The following is a 24,938-nucleotide window of genomic DNA, read 5'->3' on the forward strand; positions in this document are numbered from 1 at the left end:
TCCCCATGATTTTTTAGTCTTGCAGTTAATTTAATTTTTTTTTTCTTTTTCAATTTTTTTCTCTTCTCCTGCCAAATTTTTTTTAAACCTTTACCCTTTTCTTTTTTAACGTTTTTTAACTAGTTTACCTAATATATATATATATATATATATATATATATATATTTATATTTTTTCATTATTCATTTTGGTTTTTTAATTGTTTCTTTTTTTTTTTTCTTTCTGAACCTCTTTTTATCCCCTTTCTCTCCCCTCACAATTTGGGATCTCTTCTGATTTGGTTAAAGAATATTTTCCTGGGGTTGTTGCCACCCTTTTAGTATTTTACTTGCTCCTTCATATACTCTTATCTGGACAAAATGACAAGGCAGAAAAATTCACCACAAAAAAAAGAACAAGAGGCAGTACCAAAGGCTAGGGACCTAATCAGTACAGAGATTGGTAATATGTCAGATCTAGAGTTCAGAATGACGATTCTCAAGGTTCTAGCCGGGCTCGAAAAGGGCATGGAAGATATTAGAGAAACCCTCTCGGGAGATATAAAAGCCCTTTCTGAAGAAATAAAAGAACTAAAATCTAACCAAATTGAAATAAAAAAAGCTACTAATGAGGTGCAATCAAAAATGGAGGCTCTCACTGCTAGGATAAATGAGGCAGAAGAAAGAATTAGTGATATAGAAGACCAAATGACAGAGAATAAAGAAGCTGAGCAAAAGAGGGACAAACAGCTACTGGGCCATGAGGGCAGAATTCGAGAGATAAGTGAAACCATAAGACGAAACAACATTAGAATAATTGGGATTCCATAAGAAGAAGAAAGAGAGAGGGTAGCAGAAGGCGTATTAAAGAGAATTATTGGAGAGAATTTCCCCAATATGCCAAAGGGAACAAGCATCAAAATCCAGGAGGTGCAGAGAACCCCCCTCAAAATCAATAAGAATAGGTTCACACCCCGTCACCTAATAGTAAAATTTACAAGTCTTAGTGAAAAAGAGAAAATCCTGAAAGCAGCCCGGGAAAAGAAGTCTGTAACATACAATGGTAAAAATATTAGATTGGCAGCAGACTTATCCACAGAGACCTGGCAAGCCAGAAAGAGCTGGCATGCTATATTCAGAGCCTAAACGAGAGAAACATGCAGCCAAGAATACTATATCCAGCTAGGCTATCATTGAAAATAGAAGGAGAGATTAAAAGTTTCCAGGACAAACAAAAACTCAAAGAATTTGCAAACACCAAACCAGCTCTACAGGAAATATTGAAAGCGGTCCTCTAAGCAAAGAGAGACCCTAAAAGTAGTAGATCAGAAAGGAACAGAGACAATATACAATAACAGTCACCTTACAGGCAATACAATGGCACTAAATTCATATCTCTCAATACTTACCCTGAATGTTAATGGGCTAAATGCCCAATCAAAAGACACAGGGTATCAGAATGGATAAAAAACAAAACCCATCTATATGTTGCCTACAAGAAACTCATTTTAAACCCGAAGACACCTCCAGATTTAAAGTGAGGGGGTGGAAAAGAATTTACCATGCTAATGGACATCAGAAGAAAGCAGGAGTGGCAATCCTTATATCAGATCAATTAGATTTTAAGCCAAAGACTATAATAAGAGATGAGGAAGGACACTATATCATACTCAAAGGATCTGTCCAACAAGAAGATCTAACAATTTTAAATATCTATGCCCCTAACATGGGAGCAGCCAACTATATAAACCAATTAATAACAAAATCAAAGAAACACATCGACAATAATACAATAATCGTAGGGGACTTTAACACTCCCCTCACTGAAATGGACAGATCATCCAAGCAGAAGATTAACAAGGAAATAAAGGTCTTAAATGACACACTGGACCAGATGGACATCACAGATATATTCAGAACATTCCATCCCAAAGCAACAGAATACACATTCTTCTCTAGTGCACATGGAACATTCTCCAGAATAGACCACATCCTGGGTCCTAAATCAGGTCTCAACTGGTATCAAAAGATTGGGATCATTCCCTGCATATTTTCAGACCACAATGCTCTGAAGCTAGAACTAAATCACAAGAGGAAATTTGGAAAGAACCCAAATACATGGAGACTAAACAGCATCCTTCTAAAGAATGAATGGGTCAACCAGGAAATTAAAGAAGAGTTGAAAAAATTCATGGAAACAAATGATAATGAAAACACAACGGTTCAAAATCTGTGGGACACAACAAAGGCAGTCCTGAGAGGAAAATATATAGCGGTACAAGCCTTTCTCAAGAAACAAGAAAGGTCTCAGGTACACAACCTAACCCTACACCTAAAGGAGCTGGAGAAAGAACAAGAAAGAAACCCTAAACCCAGCAGGAGAAGAGAAATCATAAAGATCAGAGCAGAAATCAATGAAATAGAAACCAAAAAAACAATAGAACAAATCAATGAAACTAGGAGCTGGTTCTTTGAAAGAATTAATAAGATCGATAAACCCCTGGCCAGACTTATCAAAAAGAAAAGAGAAAGGACCCAAATAAATAAAATCATGAATGAAAGAGGAGAGATCACAACTAACACCAAAGAAATACAGACAATTATAAGAACATACTATGAGCAACTCTACGCCAACAAATTTGACAATCTGGAAGAAATGGATGCATTCCTAGAGACATATAAACTACCACAACTGAACCAGGAAGAAATAGAAAGCCTGAACAGACCCATAACCAGTAAGGAGATTGAAACAGTCATCAAAAATCTCCAAACAAACAAAAGCCCAGGGCCAGACGGCTTCCCGGGGGAATTCTACCAAACATTTAAAGAAGAACTAATTCCTATTCTCCTGAAACTGTTCCAAAAAATAGAAATGGAAGGAAAATTTCCAAACTCATTTTATGAGGCCAGCATCACCTTGATCCCAAAACCAGACAAGGATCCCATCAAAAAAGAACTATAGACCAATATCCTTGATGAACACAGATGCAAAAATTCTCACCAAAATACTAGCCAATAGGATTCAACCGTACATTAAAAGGATTATTCACCACGACCAAGTGGGATTTATTCCAGGGCTGCAAGGTTGGTTCAACATCCGCAAATTGATCAATGTGATACAACACATTAATAAAAGAAAGAACAAGAACCATATGATACTCTCCATAGATGCTGAAAAAGCATTTGACAAAGTACAGCATCCCTTCCTGATCAAAACTCTTCAAAGTGTAGGGATAGAGGGCACATACCTCAATATTATCAAAGCCATCTATGAAAAACCCACCGCAAATATCATTCTCAATGGAGAAAAACTGAAAGCTTTTCCGCTAAGGTCAGGAACACGGCAGGGATGTCCATTATCACTACTGCTATTCAACATAGTACTAGAAGTCCTAGCCTCAGCAATCAGACAACAAAAGGAAATTAAAAGCATCCAAATCGGCAAAGAAGTCAAACTCTCACTCTTTGCGGATGATATGATACTATATGTGGAAAACCCAAAAGACTCCACTCCAAACCTGCTAGAACTTGTACAGGAATTCAGTAAAGTGTCAGGATATAAAATCAATGCACAGAAATCAGTTGCATTTCTCTACACCAACAACAAGACAGAAGAAAGAGAAATTAAGGAGTCAATCCCATTTACAATTGCACCCAAAATGATAAGATACCTAGGAATAAACCTAACCAAAGAGACTAAGAATCTATACACAGAAAACTATAAAGTACTCATGAAAGAAATTGAGGAAGACACAAAGAAATGGAAAAATGTTCCATGCTCCTGGATTGGAAGAATAACTATTGTGAAAATGTCTATGCTACCTAAAGTAATCTACACATTTAATGCAATTCCTATCAAAGTACCATCCATTTTTTTCAAAGAAATGGAACAAAATAATCCTAAAATTTATATGGAACCAGAAAAGACCTCGAATAGCCAAAGGAATATTGAAAAAGAAAGCCAAAGTTGGTGGCATCACAATTCCGGACTTCAAGCTCTATTAAAAAGCTGTCATCATCGGGACGCCTGGGTGGCTCAGTTGGTTAAGCAGCTGCCTTCGGCTCAGGTCATGATCCCAGCATCTTGGGATCGAGTCCCACATTAGGCTCCTTGCTCATCAGGGAGCCTGCTTCTCCCTCTGCCTCTGCCTGCCATTCTGTCTGCCTGTGCTTGCTCTCTCTCCCTCTCCCTCTGACAAATAATAAAATAAAATCTTTAAAAAAAAAAAAAAAAAGCTGTTATCATCAAGACAGCATGGTACTGGCACAAAAACAGACACATAGATCAATGGAACAGAATAGAGAGCCCAGAAATAGACCCTCAACTCGATGGTCAACTAATCTTTGACAAAGCAGGAAAGAATGTCCAATGGAAAAAAGACAGCCTCTTCAATAAATGGTGTTGGGAAAATTGGACAGCCACATGCAGAAAAATGAAATTGGATCATTTCCTTACACCACACATGAAAATAGACTCAAAATGGAAGAAGGACCTCAATGTGAGAAAGGAATCCATCAAAATCCTTGAGGAGAACACAGGCAGCAACCTCTTCGACCTCAGCCGCAGCAACATCTTCCTAGGAACATCGCCAAAGGCAAGGGAAGCAAGGGCAAAAATGAACTATTGGGATTTCATCAAGATCAAAAGCTTTTGCACAGTGAAGGAAACAGTTAACAAAACCAAAAGACAACTGACAGAATGGGAGAAGATATTTGCAAACGACATATCAGATAAAGGGCTAGTGTCCAAAATCTATAAAGAACTTAGCAAACTCAACACCCAAAGAACAAATAATCCAATCAAGAAATGGGCAGAGGACATGAACAGACATTTCTGCAAAGAAGACATCCAGATGGCCAACAGACACATGAAAAAGTGCTCCACATCACTCGGCATCAGGGAAATACAAATCAAAACCACAATGAGATATCACCTCACACCAGTCAGAATGGCTAAAATGAACAAGTCAGGAAATGACAGATGCTGGCGAGGATGCGGAGGAAGGGGAACCCTTCTACACTGTTGGTGGGAATGCAAGCTGGTGCAATCACTCTGGAAAACAGCATGGAGGTTCCTCAAAATGTTGAAAATAGAACTACCCTATGACCCAGCAATTGCACTACTGGGTATTTACCCTAAAGATATACACGTAGTGATCCGAAGGGGCACGTGCACCGGAATGTTTATAGCAGCAATGTCTACAATAGCCAAACTATGGAAAGAACCTAGATGTCCATCAACAGATGAATGGATAAAGAAGAAGTGGTACATATACACAATGGAATACTATGCAGCCATCAAAAGAAGTGAAATCTTGCCATTTGCCACAACATGGATGGAACTAGAGGGTATCATGCTTAGTGAAATAAGTCAATCGGAGGAAGACAACTATCATATGATCTCCCTGATATGAGGGAGAGGAGATGCAACATCGGGGGTTAAGGGGGTAGGAGAATAGTAAATAAAACAAGATGCGATTGGGAGGGAGACAAACCATAAGTGACTCTTAATCTCACAAAACAAACTGAGGGGGGGGGGGGGGGGGTTGGGGGGTTATGGACATTGGGGAGGGTATGTGCTATGGTGAGTGCTGTGGAGTGTGTAAACCTAGCGATTCACAGACCTGTACCCCTGGTGATAAAAATATATGTTTATAAAAAATAAAATTAAAAATAAAATAAAATTAAATTAAAAAGTGAAAAAAAATTAACTCAAAAAAGTATGTATTACGTATATAATTACAATGTTAAAATTTTATTGGAAATAATAAGCAGATGAGGATAAATAAAATGTTTTGATAAAGAAGAGTAATAGACAAGGAGTATCCTTACCATATATGAAAATATACTCTAAAGTTCCAGTCTCAGAATGGTAATGATAAAAGAATGAGCCCACAAATCACAGAAGTAGGCAGATATCTGATATAGATTACTTAGCATAAATAAGAAAATACTACATATTTCAAATCAGGGAGAAACAGAAAGGTATGGAAATAATTATTGAGCTATTGGGAGGGGAGGGTTAAACAATGTAAGTGTTCACCTTACCTCAAAAAGGAAAATATGAATAGATTTGTGGTTATGAATAGATTTATATTACTCACTACAGAAAATACCATAAATAAAATAAAAAGTCGAGGACTACCATGGGAAAATTTTTTGAACAAATATAAGATGTAACATATTGGATTGAGATTCCTATGAAATCAAAGTCTTACACAACTAGAAGAAAAACACTAAAACTCTAGCAAGTGAGCCAAGGTCTTAAATACGTAAGAATGGTCCACCCATAAGCCACCAGTTTGTTTCTCTGCCTTAATGGAAAGATAGGGCACTTGGGATGCTCACTTTATATTGAGTGACCCTAAGATCAGGCTGTGAAATCCACAAACAGCCCACTTGCAGAAATTTTAAAAGGCATTAGAATGACAGGAGCACTGGTCTTTGCACAAACTGAGACTTCCCACATTTATTTTTATTGTAGTTTAAGCGCAAATCCAGCATGCTGGTTCAACAACAGATCTTTGCAAAGTAAACTGGGGAAAAAGCTTATTTAATTGCCCAGAACAGAGAGAATCTGTCTTTCTATCATCCCTGTCAATAATAATTAGCCCTTTCTGGAAAGGGTGCTGTAGATGCATAGTTGAGATCATCCTTAAAGGGGGGATATAATTTGGCTTACAGAAATCCATTACCAACAAATAACTGTTTATGGAGGAAAAATACAACAAAACATCACACTTGGAAGTGATAATCACAGTAAGTGGCATCCTGAGCCTAGACTGGGTCTTATATAAAAAGCTGTCATAGTGCCAATTAAGCAGTATTTTCTCAGTGTGATGACATTTTGAAATGGCTAAATACAAAATTGGGAAGAGAAAAGGAATTGCTCTCAGTCACCTCTCAGTGCCCCTCCCCTGCCTTCACAGCCCCCCAAAACAAAGTGACACAAGAGAAAATCCAACAGTCTTGCAAGAATGATTTTCCTGGCTCAGTTTCTTAAGGGACCTGGAAATAATATAGAATCAGTTTATAAACCAGACAGGGTCTGGCCTGCTGTGTCAACATAGAAAATCAATCCAGGAGTCCCAACCCTGCCTTGTGGCCTTTAGGGCTGCTTCAGAAATCAATCCCAGAGAAGACTAAAAGGGCAGTGCCACGAGATTCAAGGTTCGGGAACACACACCTCCGATCGACAGCCACAGAGCCTGATTCCCCCAGAGACTCTACAGTTTGAGTTCTAACTGTGGATTCACAAGGGTGATCTGCCCTGGCCAAGCACACATGCTCTTTTGAGGTGATGCCATTTTGTCCATGCTAATATTTCCAAGGACTTCATGGGTTAGGGCCTGAGCTAAGGCTTTACATGAATTACCTCATTTAATCTCCACACTAGACCTATGAGGTGGATGCTACTATAATGCTCCCTTATGAAAAGGAATAAAGACTTAGCATAAGTCAGTTGGGCAAAGTACTGATCTACTAAGTGAAGTCAGTCCTTTGTGTTTAGAAAACAAAATTTTTTTCTGGTATCTTTATAGTCATTTATTAGGACAGTTGTAACAAAGTACCACACACTGGGTGGCTTAAACAACAAAAATGTATTGTCTCAAAGTTCTGGAGGCTGGAAGTCCAAGATCAAGGTGTTGGCAGGATTGGTTTCTTCTGAGCTCTCTCTCCTTGTGTTATAATGGCCATAAAATCTCTGTTTTCGCATGCTCTTTCTTTCATGTTACTCTGTGTTCCAGTCTCCTCTCTGTCTAAAGACACTAGTCATATTGAATTAGAGCCCACTCTAGTGAGCCCATTTACCTTTAATTTCCTCTTTAAAGGCCTTTTGTCCAAATACAGTCACATTCTGAGGTACTGGGAGTTAGGACCTTTGACTTACAAATGTCAGAGGAGAATACAACTGAGCCTATAACAATCTTTATTACTGTAATTTTTTACAGACCCATCATTTAATCTTTTGTAAACCAATGATCACAACCTGTAAACCAACTCTTCGCTTATCCCATAAAAAATATATGTGGGGCGCCTGGGTGGCTCAGTGGATTAAGCCTCTGCCTTCGGCTCAGGTCATGATCTCAGGGTCCTGGGATCGAGTCCCGCATCAGGCTCTCTGCTCAGCGGAGAGCCTGCTTCCCTCTCTCTCTCTCTGTCTGCCTCTCCGTCTACTTGTGATCTCTCTCTGTCAAATAAATAAATAAAATCTTAAAAATATATATATATATATGACTTCGGTTGGAGAAAAACCTACAATATACTAACTGGCTGGTCTCACTTTGCATACGTTAGACATTCAAAGCTGGGGTGACCCAAAATGCATATGGTAACTATCCATCCAGTGACTTGCAAACTTCAGTGTGCATCAGAACCCCTGAAGGATTTGTTGGGTCACCCCCAAGTTTCTTCATTCAATAGGCCTGAAGTAAGCCCTGAGAATTTGTATTTTTAAGAAGTTCCTAGGTGCTGCTGCTGTTGCTGCTGGTCTGGGAACTACCCTTAGAACACCTGTTCTAGTTCATTCCCAGTCTACTTTCTTAGATGACTCTTCTGCACCTACTTTTTTTTTTTTTAACCTCTAATACCTGCTTGTTCATCATCATTCTTTTTTTTTTTTTTTAAGATTTTATTTATTAGACAGAAAGAGAGAGAGAAAGAGCACAAGCAGGGGGAGCAGCAAGCAGAAGCAGAGGGAGAACAGGCTTCCCGCAGAGCAGGCAGCCTAATGTGGGGTTCCATCCCAGGACCCTGGGATCATGACCTGAGCCAAAGACAGATGCTTAACCGATTGAGCCAACCAGGCACCCCTGTCCATCATCATTCTTAGCTCATCTTTCTTCCTCTTTCACTGAGAGAGGTGAAGCAATTCAAAGAGAACTTGTTGAGACCCCACTGGGTCCTTGATGGACATCCCAATCTCGTCTACCTGTTAGCAAATGTAGTTACCCTGCCTTTCTGACTGTTTTGAAACATGCATTTTTTTAGTCTTTCTAGAGCCAATCTCTCCACATTTATACTAGATCCCAAGCCCTGTTGCCACTCACAGGCATCAACCCATATATTTTCTGTGCATCAGCACATAAGCATGCTATGAATTCTCCCATCTTAAAAAGCTAAAACTAAACCAAAATCATACCTATTACTGGACTCACTCTTCCTGCAAGCTATTACTCTATTTCTTTGAGTCTTTGCAAAACCAACAAGCAAATGAAACACTGGAAAGGGTGGCCTTTACTCAATCTATCCAGTTTCTCTTATAATCCTGTTATAATCAGGCTTTTAAGTCCCATTATTTAACCTGTTACTATTAAGGTCCCAGCCTAATATGATGCACATTCCTTATTGATACACTTCTTTTGGCTTCTAGGACACTACACTTAACTTGTAAGGACCTTATTATTGTTATTTTAAATATATTAATGAATATAATTTGAAAAAGTCCCCAGCTTTTTTCCCAATGTAGTAAATACAGATAGCTATGATCCACATACAAGAAAAAAAAAAAAAAAAAAGAAAAACGTCTGAGATCTTCAATGATTTTTTTTTTTTAATTGCAAAGATGTCTTGATACCAAAAGTTTGAGAAGTCCTGCCATGCTGTTACGCTCCTGGTTTTGGAGAATTCCATAGTTCAGTGCCTTCCATCCATAGCATTACATATCAGTGCTTTTACATAGAGTTTTGGCAACAAGTGTGTCATGTGTTGTTGCCACATGAGGAAGTGATTCTCAGAAAGGCACCACCATACGTAAAAGATACAGATCACTTCAATGTGGGTGACGTTGAGATTTTTATCCTCACACAGGAAGGAGCAGCACAGAGAAGGAATAAAGCTCCCAAGATGCCAAGTCTTACAAGATTCCCAGCTGCCAAGTGTAAGGCCGCAGTGGGTTCTTTGAAAAGAGTTCCTTTGCTGGTGTAAACTGTTTGGGGACTTCAGTATAGCTGTGCCTGCTCAACAAAGCCTAAAAAACAGCTACTTGCTGGAGGATTTATTGAAAGTATGGGTAAATCAGAGTTTTCATTCCCATGTGAATAACCCCACACCAGGCCTGAACTTTAAGCCTGAATATATGTTACACTAAATAGAAGGTCTATAAATACTTATTGATTAATTGATTGACCACAGAAATAACAAAAATTGTAAATCAAGGAGAAGTGATACATGTTAAATTGTCACAGCTGTGTAAATATACTGAAAGAGATCATTTGGTTTTGAGTGAAATTTATATGTAATATTAGGAATGAATAATTTAAGATAAATTATAACCCAATAATTTTTTAAAAATCACCATGATAGTAAGAACTATGAGATTATGAATTCACATTGGCAGCATCCCATATCTCTTGAATTATTATAAACCAGTACACAAAAAGCTCAGGCATTCAAAAAGGTAATTAAGTTATTCCAAAACAGTATTATATTTCTATTACACAAGTAAAGGCTCACAAGAATTATGTAAAACTGAGGAAAGTTTGGCATGTTATCATGGCAGAACACTATGTTGCCTTCCTTTAAAGAAAAAAGATTACTGATTTCTAAATTGCATTAAAATATTGCCTACACACACACACACACACACACACACACAAATTAGGCAATGCATGGAACATATTTTTAATGTTTTCCCTTGAGTTTCAAAGCACAATTCACCCATTGTTTTTTTCTCCAGGAAGCCAAACAAATATTACTATTTACAATCTAAGGCAAATAACATCAAGAGAAGAAATATATTTCTTTTTATTTTCTCTGCCATTGAAGTACTACTAACATTAGCAGGAAAGAATCCATTAATACATAGCAAGTCACAGTGCCCTGTGAGTTTTACTATTCTACATCATCCTAAACAGGGAAACTATCATTCTTTTGACTATCCACCTCTTCTCTTCCCCCTTTTTAAAAATACCAGCGTGAAAAAATATATATCCGCACAAAGTTTTCAGAGTCACAATATTGCAATCCATTCTTTCTGAATCCAAAGCACTATTTGCCTATGAAAAGAAATTCCACAAAGTTAGAGACATTATCTTAAAGATACAGCAGAATATTCTTTCTACTAGATAAAGAAATCAATTCCTACAGTTTTTTCTAGCACCCACGTATAATGAGTCTTCTAAATCTGTATCACATTTATAATCTTTTCACTACATAGTTTAGCTGTGTAAGGGCAGTGGCTGTGACTTCTCAGATCTAAGACCTAGCCATTGCCTCGTTCAAAATAAGTTCAACAAGTGTTTGCCAAATTGCAAAATTAGATGTTGCCATCTGAAACTTCAACACACACCATAAAGTCAGCTCTTTGTTCTACCACTGTTACCTATCTTTGTTGAATGCTTCATCATTTATCTCTTTGTCAAGACCAAAAATGTTGGCTTCAGTGACTGCGTACCCTCCCACTCTGAACATCCATATCCAATTAATTACCAGGTCCTACAGTCCCCGGAAATTCTCTGTTAGTACACAAATTCAGGTTTTGTGTTACCAAAATATTACTTTTAATTCATTTATTCTCCTTAGTGTAATGTCTTCTCTAGTCCATTTCATTGTAAACTTGGCAATATTTGATTTTTAAAATGAGGTATAACTAATATGCTAAGAAAGGAGAGAAAAGAGGATCAAAAAATGCTCAGTTAAAACCACAAACAGCAGAAAAAGAATGGAAGACAAAAATAGGACCAAAGAATAAGTGCAACAAATAGAAAATATGACAAATATTGTAGATATTAATCCAACTATATCAATAATTACTTTGGACATCAATGATCTAATACACTGATTAAAAGTGATTGTCTGGACAGATGAAAAAATAAGACCCAACTGTATGCTATCTATAAGAAATCCATTTTAAATACACAAATACATATCAATTAATAGTAAATGGATGGACAAAAATATGCTAAAAACATGCTAACGCTAATCAAAAGAAAGCAGACAGAGCAGATTTCAAAGTAAGGAAAATTATCAGGGATAATGAAGGGCATTACATAATAACAAGGGAAAAATTTTCCCAGAAAATGTAACTATTATTAATATAGGAGCCCTTAATAACACAGCATCAAACTACATGAGGCAAAAACTTATAGAACTGCAAAGAAGAATCGATGAACCCATTATCATAGTTGGGGACTTCAGTACCCCTCTTTCAGAAATGGACTGATCCAGCAGGCAGAAAATCAGTAAGAATATAGCTGAATTCAACAACAGCATTGATCAATTGAATATAATTGACATCTATGAATTACTACATCTAACAACAGAGTACACATTTTTCTCAAGCTCACATGAAACATTCACCAAAATAGACCACATTTGGCACCATAAATACATCTTAAATTTAAAAGAAGAGAAATTATACAATGTCTGCTCTCAAACTACAGTGGAATTAAACTAGAAATCAATAACAGAAAGATAACTGGAAAATCCTAAAATATGTAGAAATAAAACACATACTTCTAAATATAATACCTGGGTCAAAGAAAAAGAATCTCAGGAGAAACTTAAAAATATTTTGAAGTAAATGAAAACGTAACATCAAAATTTGTGGGATACAGCAAAAGTGGTACTTACAGACAAATTTATAGTATTGAATGTATATATTAGAAAAGAATAAAGACCTAAAATCTGTAATCTAAGTTACCACTAGAAAAAGAAGGACAAATTAAACCCAAAGTAAGCAGAAGAAAAAGAAATAATAAAGCAGAAATCAATAAAACTGAAAAATGGGAAATAGAGAAAATCAATAAAACCAAACCTTAGTTCTTTGAAAAGATCAATAACATGAGTAAGTGTCTAGCCAAGTTAACTAAGACAAATAGAAGACACAAATTGCTAGTATCAAAAATGAAGGCATGGGCATCACTACAAGATCCACAGACATTGAAAGGACAGTAAAAGAATACTATGAATAAACTTTGGTAATTTAGATGAAATGGACCAGTTCCTTGAAAGACACAATTTACCAAGATTTACATTAGAAAAAATAGGTGATTTGAATGAACCTATATATATTCAAAAAATTGAATCGGAAATGAATAACCTTCCACAACAGAAAGCACCAGGCCCAGGTAGGTTCACTGATGAATTCTACCAAACATTTAAGAAAGAAACAATTTCAGTTCTCTACAATCTCTTTTAAAGGTTTGAAGCAGAGGAAATCCTTCTTAACTCATTCTGTGAGGCCAGTAGCACCCTAATACCAAAATAAGACAAAGGCATTATAAGAAAACAAAACTGTAAACCAATATCTTTCATTAATATAGATGTAAAAATGCTCAATAAAATATCAACAAGCCTAATCCAAAAAAGTATAAAAAGAACTATCCACTACAACCAAGTGGGATCTCATCAAAAAAGTATACAGAAATGTCAGATAAGCAAATGAAAGATGATCTTCATAGGTCATCAGCGAAATGCAAATTAAAGCAACTGAGATTCTACCACATATCTATTAGAATGGCCAAAATCTAGACCACTAACAACACCAAATGGCAACAAGGATGTGGAACAACAGCAACTCATATATTGCTGGTCTGAATGAAAAATGGTACAGCCATTTTGGAAGACAATTAGGCTTTTTTTTTTTTTTTTTAACAAAATGAAACATACTCACATATGATACAGCAATCACACTCTATTTGCCCAAAGGAGTGAAAATTTACATCCACATGAAAACTCACACACAAATGTTTATAGTAACTTTATTCATAATTGCCAAAACTTGGAAGCAACCAAGATGTCCTTTAGTAGGTGATTGGATAGATAAACTGTGGTGAATTGAGGCAATGGAGTATTATTGAGTGCTAAAAAAGAAGTGAGTCATCAAGACATGAAAAGACATGTGAAACTTAAATACATTTTTCTATGTGAAAGAAGCCAGTCTGGGCTATCTAAATACTGTATGATTTCAACTATATGACATTCTGGAAAAGGCAAAACTATGGACACAGTGAAAAAAGACCAGAGGTTATGGGGGTAGGAAAGGGGGGGTGGTGAATAGGCAGAGCACAGAGAATATTTTAGGGAAAATTATTATATTTATTATGATATTTATAAATTATGATATTATTTATTATGATATTTATAAAATTAATGATATTATAATGTTGGATAAATTATGGATGTCATCATACATTTGTCCAAAGGCATAGAATGTACACCACCAAAGTAAACTCTAATGTAATCAATGGACTCTGGGTGACTATAACGTATCAATATAGGTTTATCCTTGGTAATAAACTTACCATTTGATGAGTGATGTTGACAACAGGGGAGGCTACGCGTGTATAAAGGTGGAGGGTATATGGGAAATCTCTATACATTCCTCTCAATTTGGTCGTGATTTAAAACTGCTCTAAAAACATAAAGCCTTTTAAAAAAGTGGCTATGAAATATTGTTTCCACTTTACTCCCAGTTTTCCTTCTGCTTAGACTTTTTCTTATTTTACCATCAGACAGATCATATCCAACATTACCTGATTCCTAAAAGTTGGAGCCCAGACTCCAACCTCATACTCTTAAGCCAGTCTTCTACTTGGCTCAACGAAGCAAACAACCTTGACATGAACTAAACTTGCATCTGCTACATGAGATCATTAAATACCAATTAACCCCCCCAAAATCCTCTGACACTCAGAGAATTAGCACTGCAATGTGGAACAGATTTATCTAAAGACAACCACTTTGTATGGATTACTCCTATATGAATTGCTCCAGAAAATTTGAGTGCAGGATAAACATGTCTATATTCCCATCTATAGCTCAAGTATTACTTGCCTTATAAGCAAGGGGTTTCTGTATCTTGGTCCTCACTCCCCTGGACTGTTCATAATCATGGTGGTTTACATGCACTAAAAAGAGGATATTAGAGACTTATACACCCAAGCCTACAGAGCCACAGTCCCTCAAATAACTACTTCCTTTGCATCCTGCTGCAGCAGGTTGGACAATGGAAAATGGCCCCACAGAGTCCACCAGTCAATATTGGTCTCCTACTGTGGTTGTCTCACTGGTCAAAGTGTTACCCAGCTGACTTTAAAGGAAGTGCACTGATCTTGTGCCCTCAGGACTACACCTGGGCTTCCTGTATGGACTGAAGCAATTAGTACTCAATCTTTTCTGTCTCCTGCACAATTCAGTGTGTAGTAGCCCCAGGACACCAGGCAAGATGGTTCAGGTACCTACCTGCCACCAAGAGAGATAACGGTCATTTTCCTTTTCCTTTTTCCCCTTTTCAAGCCCACCACCTGTATCACCATTCCAGAGTGCTTATCCTTTTTAACCCTATTAACATGTGTGTAGCTCATCCCACAAATTCAACTGAGCAAGAAATGCACAATTCTTTATAAAAGTCAGTTTTTATCTTAAGACCCACATTTCTCATAGAGGTAGTAGGAAACTTAAACTCAGTCCTATTAAATTTCTGTCTTATTGAGGGGTTGTGAGAGTGCCCTGGAATTCTGGAGTGGGATCTCTCTGATCTTCAAGTGATTGTCCATACCCATAGCCACTCAGATCCCCTCAGCTCCAATCTACATAATACCTACTCGCCTGCTGGCTCACTTGTGCTTGCAGGAACATTTGGGACATGGAACGCTTCTCTAAGCTTATGCCTAGATCCTGTCTTCTCAAATACCACACACACTTATTTCCTCTCTCAGATTTTACCACTGCTAATCCTTACTATTGATGGCCAAGGCCTTCGTCCCTCCCACACAGGGCTTATACATGTTATCTTCTTTCTCTATTGAGGCTAAAACACATCTCCCCAGTTTTAAGGGTCCAAGTCCAGCTGTAGCTGCTGCTTCTGACCAAGATATTTTGTTCGATCTGCCAATTTGCTCTCCTCTCTGGGGCTTTTGAAAAACAAACAGGTGAACCAAAAAAACCACCACCAACAACAACAAAATAGATCAGCAAGCAATTTCTACTTTCTGCCTTTTCACACCCTTTACCTAAATTGGATGGAAGGAAAAAGCAGTGATTCAGAGAGAAAAAGATTCTAGATTAATATTGCCAACTATTATCCTTGACATACCTAGAAGCACAAAAATATGGTTATAACCCCTTCATCACGATAGGGCTACAAGCTCTGCTTCCTTACTCTACATAAATCTAATATTCTAAATCCTTGTGAGTAAATATCCTTTTTTTTTTTTAAAGATTTTATTTATTCATCCGACAGACAAAGATCACAAGTGTGCAGAGAGGCAGGCAGAGAGAAAGGAGGAAGCAGGCCCCCCACTGAGCAGAGAGCTGTGGAGGTGATTCCAGAACCCTGGGACCATGACCTGAGCCAAAGGCAGATGCCCCAACCTCTGAGCCACCCAGGCTCCCCAAATATCCCTTTTATACTCCATTTTCTCTGCAAAATAAGTCATCCTTGCCTGGCTCCTTCTTTTGTATATATAAAAAATGTCAGTGATTCCAGAAGACCTTGTCCATTCCCCACCACCTTTTAAAGGACAAATACTCCCTAAAATTTTAAGGTCATTTCTGGCTACAAATTTATGATCTAATGGGATACCCTACATAAACAAGTAAATATTTAAATGTGTCAATTGACATAACTTGATAAATTAATATTAATACATTCACTGCTGAAAGATATGAGTGGAGGGGAGGGAGAAAATAACCAGTGATTGGAAAGCCTGATTCTGAGTGAGAACCTGGTCTTCTATTTCTAAAAATCTCACTTTCTTGTAAAAGATGAATATGTCAAGATGAAGCAAACTTCACTCTTGTCCCAATAAGGAAATGTTTCTGTGAGGGTCTGTTCTCATATCCTAACAGGTATCATCTTAGAGAACAAAAGGAAGGATCAGAAAATCACTGAAAACAATGCTGCTCCTCAGACATGGGGATCATAGTCATCCTCTTTGTGAGGTACTCTGAAGATGCTGTTCAGAGTCTGCTTGGGAGAAAAAAAGAAAAATGTGAACAGTTAGATCTCCGTTAAATAACTGTGTTTATTGCAGTTTAAGCTAATAGTTATTCATTATTCAGTCAACTATTTGGTACAAACAAATAAATATTCTCTCGCTTGTTAGTCCCTGGGGGCTTTCTTAATCCTATCTGGATTTACTTTCTGTGAATTTCTGAGTAATCAGAAGTTATAGGTTGGGTACATCTTGTGCATGGGACACCCATGGTGTAACTGCTTCATTTTTACTTTTCATTTCAAAGGAAATGGTCCATCCAAAGTGAAAATTGTTTTTTTTTTTTTTTTTTTTTTTTTGGTGGTAGAGTATATTTTCCTCTTTGTTGGTGTTGTTACTGTTGCTGTTGTTTTAATCAGAATAGTTATTTCAAACAGAAGCAATCAAGTTTCTTTTTTCATTGCTACCTCCCTCCACCCCTTCTACTCAATCCATGCTGTTAAGAAAATACCCTTGTTAGTAAACTGATTCATCTTTTTTTTTTTTTTTTTTCTGAAGCTAAAGCAGCTGGAAAGATCACTGCAAAGGAAACTCCTCAGATGGTCTATATAAACTAAAATGTCATTAGAAATATGGCAATATCTCAGGGTCACAGGTATTTTCTATGGTCTAATGTATCTTTCAGAGTAAGGAAAAGAAATTTTCCCTCATCAGGATGCAAAAGAGAACATTTAATTCCAGGCTTTGCAATCTGAAAGCAGCCTGTGCATCTCTGTCTGTCCCTAAACCCTGAGGCCATAGTCAACTTCTCCTCTTTTCATGTAGGCATTAGCTGGAGAGAAAGAATACTTTCTCTGTAGAAAACACACCCTTCTCTGGCCAAGTAGTAAATAAAATTCCCACTATGATAGCCATGACTCTGGCTTTTCAGATGGATAGCTAACATGTTCATAGGCTATTACTCTAGTACATGGTTTGGTTTACAGATAGAATTCCATCACTCCACAGAGAGCAAAACTATGAGGGAATGCAATATAAGACAATAAAGTATGACTGCAGGAAGCTTGAACAAGATCTAAAGAAAGGGACACTATGTGGAGAAGTAAGATAAAAAAGTAGAGTAAATAAAGTTGAGCAAAGGGAGAAAAAGAGGCATAAAATGTGTTTGAATATGCATTCCAAAAAATATGTGCTCAAATGCTGTTTGGAGCTATGCAAAGTGTATATAGATTGTAAACATTGATTGTTTCTCATGGTAACTAAAACGACTTATTGAAAACCACCTGAACAATTAAGTATCATATAAAAGGAGTCACAACCAGAAAAATTTCAAAGGAAGTGTTATTTCACATTTTCCTTAACATGTAGGAAATGTCCAGCTTTTATCAAAGTCAGTGTAGTCAACAGGACTATTATGACCTCTATCCATAGAAATTTCTTCCTTTTCTTTCTTTGGCTGGTGAAAAAAATAGCTCTGAGGAGAGGAAACGAAAGAGGAGCTACTATGTTTCTTCCTCAGCACTTCTACTTTAGTTGAAAAGAATTGAGAAGAGATCATTATTGAAATTTTTAATGGGTATTTTGAAGTTGTTCAAAGTTATAATTTAGGATTTTCTTTTCAACTTGTTCCTCCACACACATATCCAGAGCTGACTATAAGACTATTGACTAACAAGCTTCCAAGTTCCAGAAGACACTTATACTTGAGAAGTATAAAGAATTTATCAATGAGAATGGACACTGTTGGGTAACTGTGTTTGTGTGTGTAAGAGAGAGCTTGAAAGAGAGTGGGAAAGTGGGCATAATAAGAAAGAATAAGACAGAGAAATAGAATGTTTCTGTCCCCATTGCTCAAAAGTAAAAAAGACACTTCAGATAAGTTCAGAAGCAATATGGTATTCATCCCCCTCAGTTGTTTATTCTTCCACAGTAGGACTTGAATGCCCACAATATGGCAGACACTGAGGCTTAGAGGCGTGATGCCAAGCAAGCTAGGTAGGAGGCAGTCCAGTGGCAGAGGAAAAAAGATTTGATCTGTCATTACTGCAAGCTTTATGACTTTATCACCTGATAAGAGCCACCCTCTCCTCTTCTTCCAGATGCCTACACTATTCGAAAACCCCTATCTATATGCCCTTACATATGGTTGCACCCTAATCCCATTTCTCTTTCACCTTGATTAAATAATTATATCCATCCTCTAGTTCTATCTGCCTGGAAACTCCCACTCACCTTCTAAGGCACAGCTCCAAAATGGCAGCCTTTGGGAAGTTTTCCCCTGACTCTTTAGGCAGGCAGCCTGTCCTTCTCTATGGTCTGTTTCACCAGACACGTAACATTCTTCTATTTGATGGTTTTTCCCCAACCAGGCTAGAAAGTTCTAAAAGAGGAGATTATGATCTATTTGTCTTAGCATCCTCTGATCATAGCACAGCTTTTGGAACAAAACAGATAGTATCAGGAGTTTAGAGAATAAATCAATGATGGCAAGAATAAACTCTAAGCAAAATAAGAAATACCACCTTCCTAACTTTCAGAGTTTTTACAGGAAAAAAAACAATATAAAATACGTGAAAATGCCTCAAATATATAATACCTCACACAATTATTTAACAAGCAAATAAATGTATATTGTGTGCCAACATATACTAAACACAAAATGTGTGGTATTGGAGACAGCCAAGGTTATATGGTGTGTGCTCCCTGTGACTTTATTAAAAGGCTTTCCAGAAAATAAAATAATCCTGTCTCCTTGACTTTAAATGTTTCCCAAGAGCCTTCATGTTCCCTGGAATTTCTATTAATAATTCCATTTATTCCAGTAATACAATATATGTCAAACATCACAATGTCTATGAGAGATTAATAACCTAAGTTTTTCTTGACATGAGAAAAAAAAAGATTGATGAAAAAAAATCTCTGGAAAGAGATTTTGATGCCAAATTAAGATTTCAAGGTGAATTGATAAAGAGCAACTTCAGAATTGGCATCTTGCCCTATGAAGTTCTTTTTAGGCACCACACCCACATGCCATGTGGCCTAGATTCACCTTGTGTCCTAAGGGCCTCAGCACTTGAGTTCTGACATGAGCTTCTGTGACCTCTCCTTACATGTACAAGACCTTTCTTTCCTTTAAATATATTCTCCAGGCTTTTAAATATACAACTCCTTCCCTTTTTGCTTATCCTTCTGCCAGTTGGGTTCTGAGACATATCTTCTTATAGTGGTGCTAATTCTGTTCCAGCTAGTTTTCCTCAGGTTACTTTAGGTAAATCCCCTGCCTGGGACCCTTTTACCTTTTGTTCAGTTAGAACCAATCAACCTGTGAAATATCACATATAGTATCATCATAGTGCCCACAGCGCTGAGTCTAATTCCCGTCATGTTGAGGGCATTCAAAATAATATATATGTTAAATACATTAATCATGCATTTGTTTCTTACATTGTTATTGTCACAATGAGCCAGAAACAGTGGGAAATCAGTGAAATGGGGTTTTAAGCTGGGATAGGAAACACTAATCAACCAACAAAGAAACTGAAAAACCCAGGAATGAAATCTAGGAGCAAGTTAAGGAGGCACCATGGAATAAGAAAGTAAAAAGGAAAATAAACAAACAAAACAAAACAGAAAAGATAAGAGGCAGAGATGAATTGGGGGGAAAGATAATGAAGTTTAAATTTCAGATCTCAGGACTCTTCATTTACACAGGCCCCTTTGAAGGACCTGTACCCAACTGTGCATTTATAACTTTATATAATTTCTTAAAGAGGGTGCTACAAATTGTATAACCTTAAAGCCTCACAAAAATGGGGTCTGCCCTGATAAAAGATAATAACAGTAATAATTATTCATGCAGTGACTCAAAAAACATTTTTTGAGAGTTGGGTCCTCCTCTGCTGAAGGACTCAAGGTCAAATAAGAAGGTCAAGCAAATGTATTATTTATTAATCATTTTATTCATATCTCATATTTGTGTATTACTTTCAAGTATACAGAGTACATATACTTTGTCAGTGGATACTCACTACAAATCAGTGAATGGATCTTCCCAACAACACAAATGATAGCTATTATTTGCACTGCACAGATAAAGAAACTGAGACAGGGAGGTGAACATTATTGTGGTAGGTGAATAATAGTCCCCATTACGTCCAGGCTCTACTCCTGGAAACCTGAGAATGCCAAAAGGGATTCTACAGATGTGATCAAGTTTACAGACTTTGAGATAGGGAGATTATTCCGGATTTTCCAGGTGGGCTCAATCTAATCACATGAGTGATTAATGAATTCTTAAACATACTCTTACCATTCAATCCAGAAATCATGCTCCTTGGATCTTAACCAAAGGAGTTGAAAACTTATGTCAATATAAGAACCTGGACATGAATATTTACAGCAGCTATATCCATAATTGTCAAAACTTAGAAAGAACCAAGATGTCTCTTAGTAGGTAAATGGGTAAATAAAGTATAGTACATCCAGACAATGGAATACTATTCAAGCTAAAAAGAAATGAGCTATCAAACCATGAAAAGACATGGAGGAAACGTAAATGTACATTACTAAGTGGAAGAAACTAAACTGAAAAAAACTACATTCTATATGATTCCAACAATATGACATTCCTGAAAAGGCAAAACTATGGAGAAAATAAAAGGTCAATAATTATCAGGGATCAGTGTGGGGAGAGATAAATATGCAAAACATGGAGTATTTTTAAGTTAGCAAAAATACTCTGTGTGATATTATGATTGATACATGTCATGATACATTTGTCTAAATCCATAGAATTTACAATACAAAATTACAACATTTGTCCAAACCCATAGAATTTACAAAACCCAAAGAATTAAGTGTGAACCCTAATGTCCAATAAGGGGTTAAAATCCAAAATATATTAAGAACTCATACAACTCAACACCAAAAAATCAAATAATTAAAGAACAGGCAGAAGACATTAATAAGCATTTTTCCAAAGGAGACCCACAGATGGCCAAAAGACACATGAAGAGACACTCAGGGAGCCTGTGTGGCTCAGTTGGTTAAGCACCTGCCTTCAGCTCAGGTCGTGATCTCAGGGTCCTGGGATCAATTCCCAAGTCAGGCTCTCTGTTCAGTGAGGAGGAGTATGCTTCTCCCTCTCCTTCTCCCCTTCCCTCCCGGGCCCCTGCAGCTGAGCTGTCTCTCTTTCACTCTTGCTCACTATCTCAAAACAATAAAATCTTTAAAAAAAAAAAAAAAAGAGAGAGAGAGAGAAAGCTACTCAAAAACACTCATCACCAAGGAACTGCAAATAAAAAATCATCATTGTCCTCTTAGTAGTTGATACCTGGCATGTAATAGGTATTTAGTAAATATTTGTTACCTGTTTGAAGTACCAGATAAAAAACAGAAATGGGAATGGGAAAGGACTCAGTTCTTACATCAAAAGAGTATTTCAGAGTGTGGTCAAGGAAAGATAGAACAGTAGCAAAAAGTTGTCACCAAATCCTTGCAGGGGCAAATTGTACTCTGAATTATCTTGCTGAATCTAGAGGAAAAAGTCAACAGAAGGAGGAAGAAATGATGAGGCCAAGTGCTAGATGGGAACTTGGCAGTCAGAATCTGTCCTTACAGGCCTGGTCACTTAGGCCAAAGGTCATTTTGAAGGAACAGACCTCCTTCTGCCTATCTTCTAGGCACAGTTCTATGAGCCTAGCATTGACAAGAGATTGCTGGTGGTTTTGATCTAAGATTTACTTGGTAGAGGATGCCCTTTCAACCAGCTGGCACACACTTTGAAATATGTATTTTTTTTCTTTATCCTAATGGCTTGGGCACAAAGAAGTTTCATGATGAAATAGACCAATGGGTACAATAAATCCTGAGAAAGCAAGCAATAGCTTCTTCCCACTGCCTTCCATGCCACCTAGCTGAGACAGGCATCATATATAATTAGAGTACTGCTTTGTGTAGAAACTCCCCTTTGTACATCATGTATGAATCCAAATATTTTGAGCTATGCCCCAGCATGATTACATAAAAAGCATAATTATAAAGGAATTTAATGTTCATGTAGCCAAAAATCCTAGCACACACACTTATGTCATTAAAAAAAAAAAAAAGTATGTTTCAATCTGCAGTAAGTAAAATAAACTAATTTCTCCTCACTTTCCATGGGTACCTCCTGCAGTCAGTAAGATCTAGCCTTCCCAGCCAAAGACAGTGTCATTTGCAACATCAGTTTGGTTGGAGCTGTGGTGATATTTGTGCAGTGAGAAAAACTATTGATGTATCTGTGCAAGACAGATGTAAATGATGCAGTCCACGCAGGGCTGTCTCTGAGTGACATGGAGCTATACTTGGCTGGTGTTTAAGAATGTTACATGAGCCCTTTCTCTTTAGGGAGGCAGGTTCCAGGTTCAAGTTGAAGACTCGGTAGGCCTGTTTACACAGGATTACTGGTTGCTGAGATTTGACTCTTCTGGTTGTTGAAAATAATGGATTGAATTATAATTTGTTTTTTATTTTTGCGTTTTATCCCACTGCTTATTGAACTAGTTGACCAAACATGTAGGTTATGCTGATGACTTATAAATTCAGCTTATAACAGTTTGAAAATAACAAAGGGCTAGAACCCGTTTAGCCTCATTGCAGGTGTAAAATAAGAGGAAGTTAATTTACCTCCTAATGTGAGACTCACCCTACTGCCTTGGTCCAGACAAATGTGACAGCAATGGAAAAGGTGGCTTCAGAGGGGAGGAATTATGTGGCTCCAATGGAAGGACCATCTGAGAAGTCAGAAGACCTGTAGCCGCTTCTGGCTCCGATGCAATGATGCCGCTGGCCAAGAAAGTACAGTGTGACTTTAACAAAAGCAAGCCCCAGACACGTTTTAATGCTAAGGATCTGAATTAGAAAAGCTGTGATTTTGCATTGTTGTTGCCGCCTTGTGCTACTCTATGTTTGCCTGCGAAGATAAAAATAACATGTCACAGAGGCTCTATAAATTGAACTGCAGGATGGCAGAGAGGTGGCTATTGGGACACAGGAAGAATAAATGATCTTAGCTTATTTATTTAAAAATGCACAGCCATGTGGAAAACTTACCTTTCTCTCCACCCCAGTGGGCCTTTTCATCTAAGGTTCACTTGCTGTACAAGAGAGGCACTTCAAACTCCCTCTTTCACAAAACTCAGCTCCTTCCCTCACGTGTTATCATTTTGAATTTATTTTTTTTTAAACAATAGATGTTATTGGCTCCTAACAGCAAAACAGCTTTTGGCTCTGAGCTAGACATTTTTTTCTCCTAATTTAAGGATCTTCTTGTTACTAGTGGCCTCTATTTCAAACATGCTCATTACCTTGAGTTTACTGTGACTATAGTAACTCACAATGCTGAGATTACCTCTCTTGGCTGTTAAAAAAAAATTGCCTTCTGAAACCGAAATGAGTTGACAATTTCATATTTTAGAGTTGGAGAACACAAGGTGGTCCTGTCCCAGTGCCAAAATAAAAGACTTGTAAAGCATTTAAGAAGTTTATTCTTCCCAAGACATGAAAACATAACCCACCTTACCTTTCATTTGAGTTATCCATGCACAGTGAATGCCTCCCCCAAGTGAGTAAATTTCTTTGAAAGAGGGGATATTGGTTGCCTAAATAAATGCTGTACATAAAAATAAAAAACACACATTTGTGTAGTTTAAGGCAGGTGTGAGCTGAATTGAGTGGTGGCCAAGATTCTGAATAAAAGGTCTACAATGTGTGAAGAACATATGGTAATGTGTGAAAAATGTAAGCCTATATACAGAAGACATGACCTGTGTGTTTATGATGTGCTCACAAGATCATTTATTTCTATTTCATAGCTTTTTAATCCATATCAAGGTGTCCCTTGTGACAAAGTTTTGCAAAAGGAGAACTCAATGGGATGAGTGAGTTCTATACCAAGTGACCTATTAAAGCTCTTCATACTAGGTGGATATACTAAGGCTCACTAAAAAACTTTGCTAATGTAGTACTACTAAGCTGTTTTCAGTATGTAACATCTTACCAAGAAATGCATTCATCTTTGAAGATTTAGGTCAATTTTATG

This window comes from Enhydra lutris, unplaced genomic scaffold (assembly GCF_002288905.1).
Source record: "Enhydra lutris kenyoni isolate GAN:26980312 unplaced genomic scaffold, ASM228890v2 scaffoldscaffold9, whole genome shotgun sequence".
In the NCBI taxonomy this organism is placed as follows: Eukaryota; Metazoa; Chordata; class Mammalia; order Carnivora; family Mustelidae; genus Enhydra; species Enhydra lutris.